We start from the raw sequence: 12406 nt of genomic DNA on the forward strand, positions 1-12406 counted from the left end.
CCTAGAAATGAAGTGGAGTCAAAAGTACAATATTTGTATTTGAAATGTAGGTAGAGTGAAACTCATAAGGTATCCAAAAAATACAAATAGTCAAGTAAAAGTACAGTACTCAAGTAAATGTACTTTAATTATTGTCCACCACTGTTGGAGAAAGTATATAATTAACCCATTAAAACCGGGAACGCATCTGTGTAACCACACAAAAATAGCAGATATACAAGCTCATAGCTCTATGAGCTTGTAGATCTGCTCCTACTTGAAAAATCTTGAAAATGTGTGCAAATCTTTGAATAGGGGTCTTTGGTAGGGGTCCCTGGAACAAAATATTTTCAGATGGGGGTCTGCGGCCAAATACATATAATTTTGGGGGCTCCTTGACAAAAGTTTGAGAACCACTGATATAGCAACATAAGTTTTCCAGAAAACTGTTTCTAGGATTCAGAAGACATTTTGCAGAATCGGAAACCTGCAGGCCTTAACGGGTTAACAGTAAATATAGTGAAAAAGGCAAACACTTCAGTAAAGTGAAGGCACGTGGCTGGTTGCATGCCGTCCCCAGGTGGGTTGTGCATGCATGCAGCCGTATGGCATAAGCGAGGCACTATAGGGGGATTATCCGTGCTCAGTCAGCCGCACGCTAACAACCGAGAATAATGAAAAAATAAAATACAATCTATTTTAAGAATGGGAGAGTGAAACCTCTGGGAGGACATGCAGGGCACTTATACTGGAGGAAGCTAGAAAGAAGAGCTGGAGCAATTCAGAGGGAAAGGTTTCACAGGGAGTTTAGAGCAGTAGTTTTCGTGCCGCGGACCCCCAAATTGATATGCATTTTGGCTGCGGACCCCCCCATCTGACCATGTTTTGTGCCAGGGACCCCCAGAAGAGAAGAGTTATGTTTTAAAATCTTCTAAATTCTTCAAAAATGTGTGTGTGTGAGGCGCTAACGAGCAGACAATGGAGTAGGTTGTGTGTTTGACAGGCTCCGCTAGAATCCGTTTAAAACAGTTATTTCTAGGCACAACTTGACCATAAAAGACCATAAAGTATCACCGAACCTGTTAACTTTAGTTTACACTTGTTGAATCCTGGCTTTGTTACCATATGTCATACAATTTGCGAAAGTTCAGTTTCGGGCCTTCCCCCGCTCCTAAGCCTAAAGCCACGGAATCGGCTGTCTCTACCACCCGTGGAGAAAGCCACTCCTCTCCGCCAGACAGTGCAATGGCTGACGCAGCAGACCTGAAAACTGAAATCCTTTCCTCACTGAAAAAAGACATCGCCGATTTGATCAGGTTTGAAATAACATCCGTGATGGCTAAGGAATTTGAAAGTGTCAAGTCTGAGTTACACTTATTTAAAACAGAAGTGGCAAAAAATACTGCAACAATTCGTTCAGAGGTGACGGAGATAAAGACGACCGTGGCCGACATGGAGCGGGCCTTAACAACTTGTTCAGACGACGTGACATTGATGCAGACCCAAATAAGCAAATTGGAGACAGAAGTCCTAGCTTTACAGGGGAAATGTCTTGACATGGAGGGGAGACAGAGACGTGGAAACGTCAGAATTTCTAACGTCAGGGAGACTCCAGGTTCAAGCTCACCAACAGCAGTTTCCAAACTATTGAGAGAAGTCTTGAACTTGGACCATGACGTTTTGGTTGACCGATCGCACAGAGGGTACCAGGCAAAGGGAATGGAGGGTAAACCCCGTGTTATTGTGGCAAAAATGCACTACTATCAAGATCGTGTCGACGTCATTAAACGTGCCAGGGAAACTGGACCCCTCCACTTTGAAGGAAGCGTCATTTCCATAAATGAAGATTTCCCCCCGTCTGTGGCCAAGGCCAGGCTCAAATACAGAGAGGTGAAACGTCTCATCCGCGACCGAGGAATTAAGGAGTATGGCATCATCTACCCATCACGCTTCTTCATAAAGCATAATGGAACCGAGAGGCAGTTCCAGAATGCTGAAGATGCCATGGCATATGCCCAGTCTAATATCCAGCGGGAGGAGGAACCAACACAAGAAGAGGAGCCAGCGCGAGAAGGGCCAGCACGAGAAGAACCTGAATAATGCACAAATCTGAGAGTTTCTATCTCTCACACTGGAATTACTCATGGTGTTTTCCCTGCCTGGTGAGTAAATAAATATGCTCTATGACTGCAACCGTTCTAAATACGGCCCGTTTTATTTTATGTTCTGATCAGCCACACTAAGGAACTGAGATGGATATGGACGGCTTGAAGTTAAGCCACTATTCGTGTTAGAACACTTTTGTTTTGCCCTTTTTTTTTTTCTCTCTCCCCCCGGGGTTTTTTTTTCTTCCCCCCCATCATAATGACTTTTCAAAGTGTTATTTCCTGGGGGGATTAAAATGGACGATATCTGACAGTGGACTGTTCTTTCCCTATTAAAAAATATATATATATATATATATTTCCACAATATTTGCTTTTCATATTATATTTACATACATATTTCTTTTCATGTCCATGATTTTCGGTTTTACTGTTGGCTGATTAATATGGAAATGTATAAATAACTGTTGGGCCCCTTCTCTTCTTTTTTTTTCTCCCCATAATTATTTATTTAAACTTTATATCAGGATAAATAACACCAGTGTAGTGCGGTCATTTCTACAATTAATCATTCCGTTTGTGTGGGAGGGATTGCATCATTAGTTCGATGCTGATTCCTTCGCGTGTGGCTCTTCCCTTTTTCTTTTTTTTTCTCTCTCTCCTTTTTTCCTCCTCTCTGGTGTTTTCCATGGGCCTATCTGGCCGCGCTCGCTCTTTACTTATCGACGTGCTGTCTTACTTTTCTGTTTCATACGAGCGATATAGCGCTACGCCGCTACTGTCATTTGACGATGTCGTTGTTCTACTGCGGGGTCCGGGGGGGGGCGAGGCGGGGCGGCGGGCCCGTGTGTCTACTGCTCTGGGCTTTAAACCTGGGGTGGGGGGGGCACGGTGGCCGCCGCTCGCTGTCTCTCTCCCTCCGGACGTTGCGCGAAAATACTTTGTTTCCACCTTTTCTTTTCATGTTCTTTCTAATTGCTGTATTGAAAATGTGATTGTATGGTTTATGCTTTTTTATGGAGATCTAATCCTGACCTGAATGTATCCCCAATTGTTTTATTATTTTCTTCAGAAGGAAATCTTGGTTTAAGGTTGACCTGTATATACATGTATGTTATATATGAGTGTGGGTGGTTGTGTGTGTGTGTGTGTGTGTGTGTGTGTGTGTGTGTGTGTGTGTGTGTGTGTGTGTGTGTGTGTGTGTGTGTGTGTGTGTGTGTGTGTGTGTGTGTGTGTGTGTGTGTTTGTTTGTGAGAGAGTCAGAGAGTGAGTGAGGGTGCACAGTCACATGTTTTACTATACTAGTGGGGACTCTGATATGACTGCACACCAACCTTGTGTGAATTTGTGTGTTTGAACTCGTTTTCCTATTCTGGTGAAGACTTTGAGCCGACTGCACACACCAGCCATGTGGAGTGTGCAGGTGTTTTTCTATACTAGTAAGGACTTGGTCTGACTACACGTTAACACTGTGTGTGTGTGTGTGTGTGTGTGTGTGTGTGTGTGTGTGTGTGTGTGTGTGTGTGTGTGTGTGTGTGTGTGTGTGTGTGTGTGTGTGTGTGTGTGTGTGTGTGTGTGTGTGTGTGTACCATTATTAGCTCATGGAAAATCCTAACTCACAAATACATATGCTTTTTAGCTGGTATACATGCATGTATGTATTCAACCGAAGGATCTATTAATGATACAGTATGGATGGTGTTACATTGAATATTATTTCATCTTTTTTATATTGTACTTAGGGGCATTTGGGAGTTAACAAGAAACATTTAACCTAATTATAACTACATTACCTTACAAATTATTTTCTTTTGTTAACTTTTCTGAATGTCTAACATCTTTACTTTCACTTGTGGTTTTCCCATTCTTTTTTTTACTACAAGGGATATGTTTGGGGTTGAAAATACTTGAGTTTAGCCATAATATGTTAACTAATGTGCCTTATTTCGAATTGTGATTTTAGCGGAGCCCTGTATGCTGGGTTTAGTGCACTCCGCCACAAACACTTAAATGTGTGGATTTCTTTGCGAGGGGTTTTGTGATCACCCTTTGAGTGGTGACAGGGGTTGGGAACTTGTACCAGATTTAATTTTTTTTTTCTTGTTTGTCTTTTTCAAGTGTCGTGTTTTTGTGGGGTCCCTTAATCATTTCAGAAAATTCAAGTCTGTTGATTGTCAGTATGCTGTTCACTCTCTCTTCCAATACATGATACCATGGCCAATTTGAATGTTTTAGGCGGGCCAGCTGGCTGCGATGTGACCTTTATAAGCTGGAATGTCAAATCTTTAAACCATTTTGTTAAAAGGAAAAAAGTATTATCTCACCTAGAAAAGCTTAATGTTGGTATAGCCTTCCTACAGGAGACACATTTGCGTACTCTTGATCATTCTAGAATTAGGGGCAGATGGATAGGCCAATCCTACCACTCAAATTTTCATTCTAAATCCAGGGGGGCTGCGATTCTTATAAACAAGAACATCCCATTTGTTATGTCAAAGGTTGAAACAGATTCTTCAGGTCGATATGTAATTGTAATTGGTAGACTATATAACACTCCAGTTATATTGGCCAATGTCTACGCACCACACTGGGACGACAGCTCCTTCTTTTCAAATTTCTTCCCCTTGCTCCCTAATATGAACACACATCATCTTATCCTTGGTGGCGATATGAATTGTGCTCTATCGCCCCCTATGGACCGTAGTTCTCCCAGGACCGCTACCATGTCTAAAACAGCTCATGCAATTAGATTATTTCTTAACACAAATGGAATATCTGATGCCTGGCGCTTCCGGAATCCTACAACTAAATGCTACTCCTTTTTTTCACCCGTTCATGGAACATATTCACGCATAGATTACTTTTTCTTAGATAAGAAGCTTCTTCCGCTAGTCAGTAAGTGTGAATATCAAGCAATAGTTATTTCCGACCACGCCCCATTATCAATGACTCTACGCATACCAACTTCTCACACCAATTATCGTCCCTGGCGTTTCAATTCTTTGTTGCTCTCCGATAAAACCTTTGTTGAACTTATTTCAACTGAAATAACTTCCTTTCTTGAACGGAACCAGACCCCAGGTATGTCCTCCTCAATAGTGTGGGAATCGATGAAAGCATATCTTCGAGGACAAATCATATCGTATAGTGCTCGAATCCGAAAACTGCTTAACATACAACTTGAAAAATTGACGAGCGACATTCTAAATCTAGACGCAAGACTCGCACTCGCCCCATCTGATGATTTATTTAAAAAACGACTGGTTCTTCAAACTGAGTTCAACCTTTTATCGACTAGACAAACCGAAAACTTAATACATAAAACACAGAGCAGGACATACGAATTTGGGGAAAAGACTGGAAAGATCTTGGCGCATCAGCTCCATCAAAAAACGGCAAATCGAACAATAGTTGAAATAGAGGATGAATTGGGCGTCAAGCACCTTGATCATTCAGAGATTAATTTGTGTTTCAAGAATTTCTACTCGAAATTGTATACTTCAGAGTCTCTTCAAAACGACTCCTTGTTTGACTCATTTTTTGAAAAATTAACCGTTCCTACAATTAATGAAGGGGTTGCAGCAGGCCTTGAGGAAACATTTACGATCGGGGAGCTTATAATAGCAATCAACTCCATGCAAAGTGGGAAATCCCCTGGCCCCGATGGGTTCCCAAGTGAATTTTTTAAGAAATTTACGGGCCAGCTAGCTCCCATTTTGCTTTCCGTCTTTGAAGAGTCCTTCAATGCTGGCTCCCTCCCTCCAACCATGAGACAAGCGGTTATATCTCTGATCCCTAAAAAAGATAAGAACTTGCTGGAATGTGGCTCATTTCGTCCTATTTCGCTCTTAAATGTAGACAGTAAAATTCTATCCAAGATTCTAGCTAGCCGGCTGGAAACTGTTTTACCTTCAATTATATCAGACGATCAAACGGGCTTTATAAAAAAACGTCATTCATTTTTTAATATCAGGCGTTTATTCAATATCCTTTATGACCCCACTCCACCCGACATTCCCGAAGTATTGATATCGCTCGACGCGGAGAAAGCATTCGATCGGGTGGAGTGGGATTACCTTTTTCACACTCTTCGACAATTTGGCTTCGGTCCGAGGTTTGTTTCATGGGTCAAGGTACTTTACTCCTCCCCGGTGGCGGCAGTTAGAACAAATAACAACCTTTCCTCCTACTTCCCTCTTAATCGGGGAAATCGCCAAGGTTGCCCTTTATCGCCCCTTTTATTTGCCGTCGCTATCGAGCCACTAGCAATTGCGTTACGTGGTGAAAATGGTATTAAAGGGATCCGAAGACATGGTTCGGTGCATAAGGTATCCCTTTATGCTGACGACATGCTCCTATATATATCTGACCCTTTAATCAGCCTGCCTAAAACACTTGATTTGCTAAAAGACTTCGGTAAAATATCAGGATATAAAGTTAATATACAAAAGAGTGAGATAATGCCAGTGAATGATGCTGCTAAATCCATTGCACTTGACTCATTCTCCCTTAAGGTAACTACACGTAAATTTAAACACTTAGGAATTTGGGTTACGCATGATTTTAAAAACCTTTTCAAAGAAAATTTCCCCCCAATGAGTCTTCGTTTGAAACAAGATCTGGAGCGTTGGAACTTATTGCCATTGTCGTTGGGAGGTAGAATAAACACGATCAAAATGAATGTTATGCCCAAATTTCTATATTTGTTTCAATGTATCCCTGTTTTCTTATCCAAATCCTTCTTTTCTTCCATTGATAAGTTGATTTCGGAGTTTATATGGAATAAGAAGAATCCTAGAATACGTAAGAGCATGCTACAGCGGCATCGCCAAGACGGCGGGCTATCTCTCCCTAATTTTCTATATTATTATTGGGCTGCTAACATAAAAGTGATGTTGTGTTGGAAGGAGCTGTCGTCCCAAGGCACTCTCCCCAAATGGTTGCAATTAGAAAACCTGTCATGTGGCCCTACCTCCCTACATGCCCTGCTTTGCTCCAAGCTTCCGTTAGCTGAACCTGTGTCCAAATACACCTCAAATCTAATTATTAAGCACTCCGTAAAGATCTGGACACAGTTCAGACGCTCCTTCTCGCTTACTGACTTCTCAATTTCTGCCCCTATAGCAAGAAATCACAGTTTCAAACCTTCAATTATTGATAGAGCATTTAACATTTGGACTAGAAATGGGATCACCTCAATCAGTGATCTTTTCTCTGAAGGCGTTTTTATGTCTTTTGATCAATTACGGCTGAAATTTGACATACCCCGCTCTCACTTTTTTAGGTTTCTGCAGCTTCGTAATTTTGTAACATCGTCTATTGCAAATTTCCCATCGCAACCACCAGATTCCCTTTTAGACTCCATTTTAAAACTTGACCCGTGTTCCAAAGGGGTGATTGGGTCAGTTTACTCTTTATTAAACTCATTTAATTTGGAACCACTAACCTTATTAAAAATTCAATGGGAGGGAGACTTGGGGACACAGATCTCTGATGATGTTTGGCGGGAGGCCTTGGATAGAATACACTCCTCTTCAATTTGTCTAAGACATACTATCATTCAGTTTAAGGTTATGCATCGCCTCCACTGGTCCAAAGTAAAACTAGCTAAATTTGTGCCTGACATGGATCCAATATGTGATCGTTGCAGACATGATCAAGCCACCCTTGCACATGCATTCTGGTTTTGCCCAAAGTTATTCACATTCTGGCAATTAATATTTAAAACTTTCTCAGACGTGTTAGAAGTGCCCATAGAACCTTCTGCTTCTATTGCAGTGTTTGGAGTTGTTCCACAAGAAAGAGATGATGTACAATTTAGTCGCCAAGAAAGGAATATGATAGCCTTTGCATCCCTTTTGGCTAGGCGTCTGATACTGTTTAAATGGAAAGAAAAACTCCCACCAACTTTCAAATCATGGGTTAATGATGTTATGTATCATTTGACTTTGGAGAAAATTCGCTACTCCACAAGGGGGTGTGCTCTGGAATTTTACACCATCTGGCAACCTTTTTTAACATATATAGAGAGACTGAATGCTGCTGACATTAATGACCCATAAATTGACCCCACTGAATTTGTTTTTGTATTATTATTTTTTTGTGTATTATTATTATTATTATTATTATTATTACTTTTTAATTCAATTTAAATCTTTCTTTAATCATATATATATATCCTACTGTGTATGCTTTATTTTTTTGTATTTTTTGTATTTATTTTTTGATATATTTTATATTGTCCTTTGTGTTAATGGTACAATAGGATACCAGGGTTGTGGCTCTTTCGGAGCGTGAACTTTGGGGGGTGGGAGGGGTAACATACATTCATTGTTTTTGTATGCCTTTATTACTGACCTGTATGTAAAAATATAAAATAAAAAAAAACCTTGAACAAAAAAAAAAAAATGTGTGTGTGTGTGTGTGTGTGTATGTGTGTGTGCATGCGTGCGTGCCTGCGTTCGTGTGTGTGTGTGTGGCTGTGTGCATGCGTATGCTTGCTTATGTGTGCATATCGCTGAAGTCAGGGTCAGCAACTTCTTGGAGTGGGATTGACTTGCTAGCGCGCGTGCGTGTGTGTGTGTGTGTGTGTGTGTGTGTGTGTATGTGTGTGTGTGTGTGTGTGTGTGTGTGTGTGTGTGTGTGTTGTGCGTGTACGAATGTGGGTGTAAGTGGTGTGAGTGTTTGAGTGTACACTAGTATACTGTAGTCGAGTCCAAAACTTGTGGACTTCTGCAAAAACAACGCTAAGGTTTAGCCCTCAGTTTTCAATGATCAATCGAGAAAGTAGAAAGCTTCAAATTCAAGAAAGGTTTCACAGGGAGTTTAGAGCAGTAGTTTTCGTGCCGCGGACCCCCAAATTGATATGCATTTTGGCTGCGGACCCCCCCATCTGACCATGTTTTGTGCCAGGGACCCCCAGAAGAGAAGAGTTATGTTTTAAAATCTTCTAAATTCTTCAAAAATGTCCAAAAATGTTCAAAAATAGCTAATGTACAAGCTTACACGTCTGCAATTTTTGAATAGCCAACGTATGAATGGATGAAAAGTTGCTTAGGTTTGTTGAAAAATGTAATCCAGCTATCTGTTAGCAGTTATTTAAACAGATGCTAGGTTCACTGTTTATGGAAATCCTATAGTTTCAATGTACAGATTGTTATTTCGGTATACAGTAGTATATTGTTTGACTGATGCCTGGTTGTTGGTTTACCTGGTATCCTATAGCTTCTTGAGGCACTACACTGTCTCTGCATTCTATCTATGAGATTACCTTGCTTATTGTGAGTCGCTCTGGATAGGAGCGTCTGCTAAATGCCTACATTGTAATTCAAGAGAGAGAGAGAGAGAGAGATGGAGCGACAGAGGCAGCAGAGGGCTGAGAGGGAAAGATTGACAGTCTGGTGTTGACCAGCACAGCCCTGCTGGTATATAGAGTCAGCTCAGCAACTACTGCTCGCACAAGGCCCAGTGTGTGTGTGTGTGTGTGTGTGTGTGTGTGTGTGTGTGTGTGTGTGTGTGTGTGTGTGTGTGTGTGTGTGTGTGTGTGTGTGTGTGTGTGTGTGTGTGTGTGTGTGTGTGTGTGTGTGTGTGTGTGTGTGTGAGACGTGTGTGTGTGTGTGTGTGTGTGTGTGTGTGTGTGTGTGTGTTCATCTGTATGCGTGCAGATGTGTGGTCACGGTTGCATGCATGTCAAGATGGGGTCAGCATATTCTTGAAGAAGGTTGAATGAATGTGTGCGTGCGCGCGCACACACATTGTGTGTGTGTGTGTGTGTGTGTGTGTGTGTGTGTGTGTGTGTGTGTATGTGTGTGTGCATGCGTGCGTGCCTGCGTTCGTGTGTGTGTGTGTGGCTGTGTGCATGCGTATGCTTGCTTATGTGTGCATATCGCTGAAGTCAGGGTCAGCAACTTCTTGGAGTGGGATTGACTTGCTAGCGCGCGTGCGTGTGTGTGTGTGTGTGTGTGTGTGTGTATGTGTGTGTGTGTGTGTGTGTGTGTGTGTTGTGCGTGTACGAATGTGGGTGTAAGTGGTGTGAGTGTTTGAGTGTACACTAGTATACTGTAGTCGAGTCCAAAACTTGTGGACTTCTGCAAAAACAACGCTAAGGTTTAGCCCTCAGTTTTCAATGATCAATCGAGAAAGTAGAAAGCTTCAAATTCAGACAAAGTCTGGCCATTTCTTCTCGTCAATGTAAGCCATATTGTGCAGAAAGCCCACCAACTGTTTTTATCTCTGCCACAGCTCAAAAAGTTGAAGGTGTCAAAGGCAGGGATGTGTGACTTTTACAGAGCCGTGACAGACAATGTTATCACTTTCTCTATCACAGTGTGGTATGGAAACTGCTCAGCCCATGACAGGAAGAAGCCTAACCACTTGAACCCCATGTTCTGGGACGCGAAATTCGCCAGAAATACCTGATCTTTGGTTTAGAGATAAAAATAAATACAAATCTGCAAACCAGTGTACTCCCGTTCGCAAATATGTATTAGGTGGTAACGTTTTGAGCCACCAGTCTCTTCCTCAGACATGGGGTCTGAGCCTTTTTCTCATCAGATCTGCCTAGCATCTGTGATATTTATAACATTGGCATTCTAATGATGCACCTGATAATAATCATGGACCCGTCTCCTCCTTCAAATTGCACTTTTTGTCCCGGGTAACTATACTTTCCGTAATTGCACATTAGCCTGAGGCAGCCAGGGTCTTTAACTCCTCATAATCAGTTCAGACTATGAGCATTTATCTGTGTCCTCTAGTGTTTTGTTAATGCACCAGACACTTGTTTAATTTATTTAGTATTTTTTTATGCTGATGTATTTGTCTCGCATTGTTTTGTCTATAGCCCACCCCGAGCACACAGCACAAATTCCACTCAGTGTTTCATTGAAATGGTAATACATTCTTGAATCTATTGGTCCTCTTCAATTGATGCCAATGGCAACGCACTGAGGTTGTGGCTTAGTCATACCCTGTTTTTACTACAAATATCTGTGACTGCCAAAAATTGTACGGACATTTTTGGCTAGATTAGTAGCGTAGTGTGCTGTTTAGACAGCCGAGGTGCACATGTCGACAGTGGCTTGTTTGGATTCCAAAATGTGTCATCCACTTGTAGTTCTTAGATATACAGCATATTTTTATTGTGGTTGCAATGAATCAGGCTGGTACCGTGCCCAGATTTGGAGTCACACTGTACGTCATAGACATGTCATGGTTCTCAGAGTTGGGGTCCGGGGACCCCCAGGGGTCTTTGGGCTGCTTCCAGGTCTGTAACTCTGTACAGAGGTCCATTTGGTTCCATTTGTACGGAGTTATGGGGGTCTGTGGCCTTAATGCACAGTAATCTTTGGTCCTTGAAAAGAAAAATGTTTGAGAACCACTCTCATAGATGACTGACCTCATAGACTGGCCACATGGAGTCTGAGATGTTAAGGGCTTAAGTGTCTTGCTTAGGGACACTTCCGCAAGTACACTAGGCTAGCGGACGTTGGCTATGGCTTCCCCACTCTATTTACCCTTCCATCCAAGGTTTTAAAAGTGGCGAGGGTGGGGGCAGCTTTGACGTGAGCTGGGAGTGAGTTCCATAGGGTAGGGGTGGCAACTTAGAAGGCCCTGTCACCCCAGGTTTGTTTCTTTGTCATGGAGGTTGGCATCACCAGACAATAAACACAAGTCTGAAGCATGCTCGTTGACACATTACATAAGTATGTTACACCAACAGCCCTCGATTCTATCTACAGACCTTGCCAGCAGTAGTCAGCATCTACAGCATTGTTTCACGGACCAATACAAATAAAATAAAAAAAAAGAAAGAAAATTCTATAACAAAAAAAAAAACGTTTAAGAAGTTGTGAAAAAAATCTACAAGCTCACAACGTGGCGCGAAGCGAAACGTTGTGAGCTTGTAGATCTGCTATTCTCGCTAGTTTGTGTCCCGGGCAAACATCTGATTTCTCTTTTGGGTCTTGAGCAAAAACGTTTGAGAACCACTGATTTACAGTAGTGAGAGTTTCACCGGTACAGCATTCTTTAATGTCGACAGAAATCCACCCTGTTGCAATGCAAGGCAAATGAACACGGAAACATGGGCAGCTGTTTTTTGTTTGTTTTTTTAGTTGGAGTGTGAAACTAATGGAATGGAAGCTGTCTGTTTGTCCCTGTCTATTTATAATTAAGTAATGTTTGTAACTTCTGTCTGCAAATACAGTATGTGCTGGCGGCGGGTGCTGGAGATGCCAAAACAAACTTAGTGTCTCCGAAACAGCCACACAGCTCTAGTTGGCATATAATGGAAGCCAGAACTTTAGGAGTTGACACAAGTG

General features: G+C 41.9%; 1 protein-coding gene across 1 annotated transcript in view; it reads left to right on the top strand.

The window, feature by feature from the left end:
- The window catches only part of slc8a4b (solute carrier family 8 member 4b), a 184288-nt gene that overhangs the window by 68672 nt on the left and 103210 nt on the right, over window positions 1–12406 (top strand). The gene's annotated exons all lie outside the window — the stretch shown is intronic.

The sequence above is a fragment of the Gymnoscopelus microlampas genome (assembly GCF_963454915.1).
Source record: "Gymnoscopelus microlampas genome assembly, chromosome: 19".
NCBI lineage: Eukaryota > Metazoa > Chordata > Actinopteri > Myctophiformes > Myctophidae > Gymnoscopelus > Gymnoscopelus microlampas.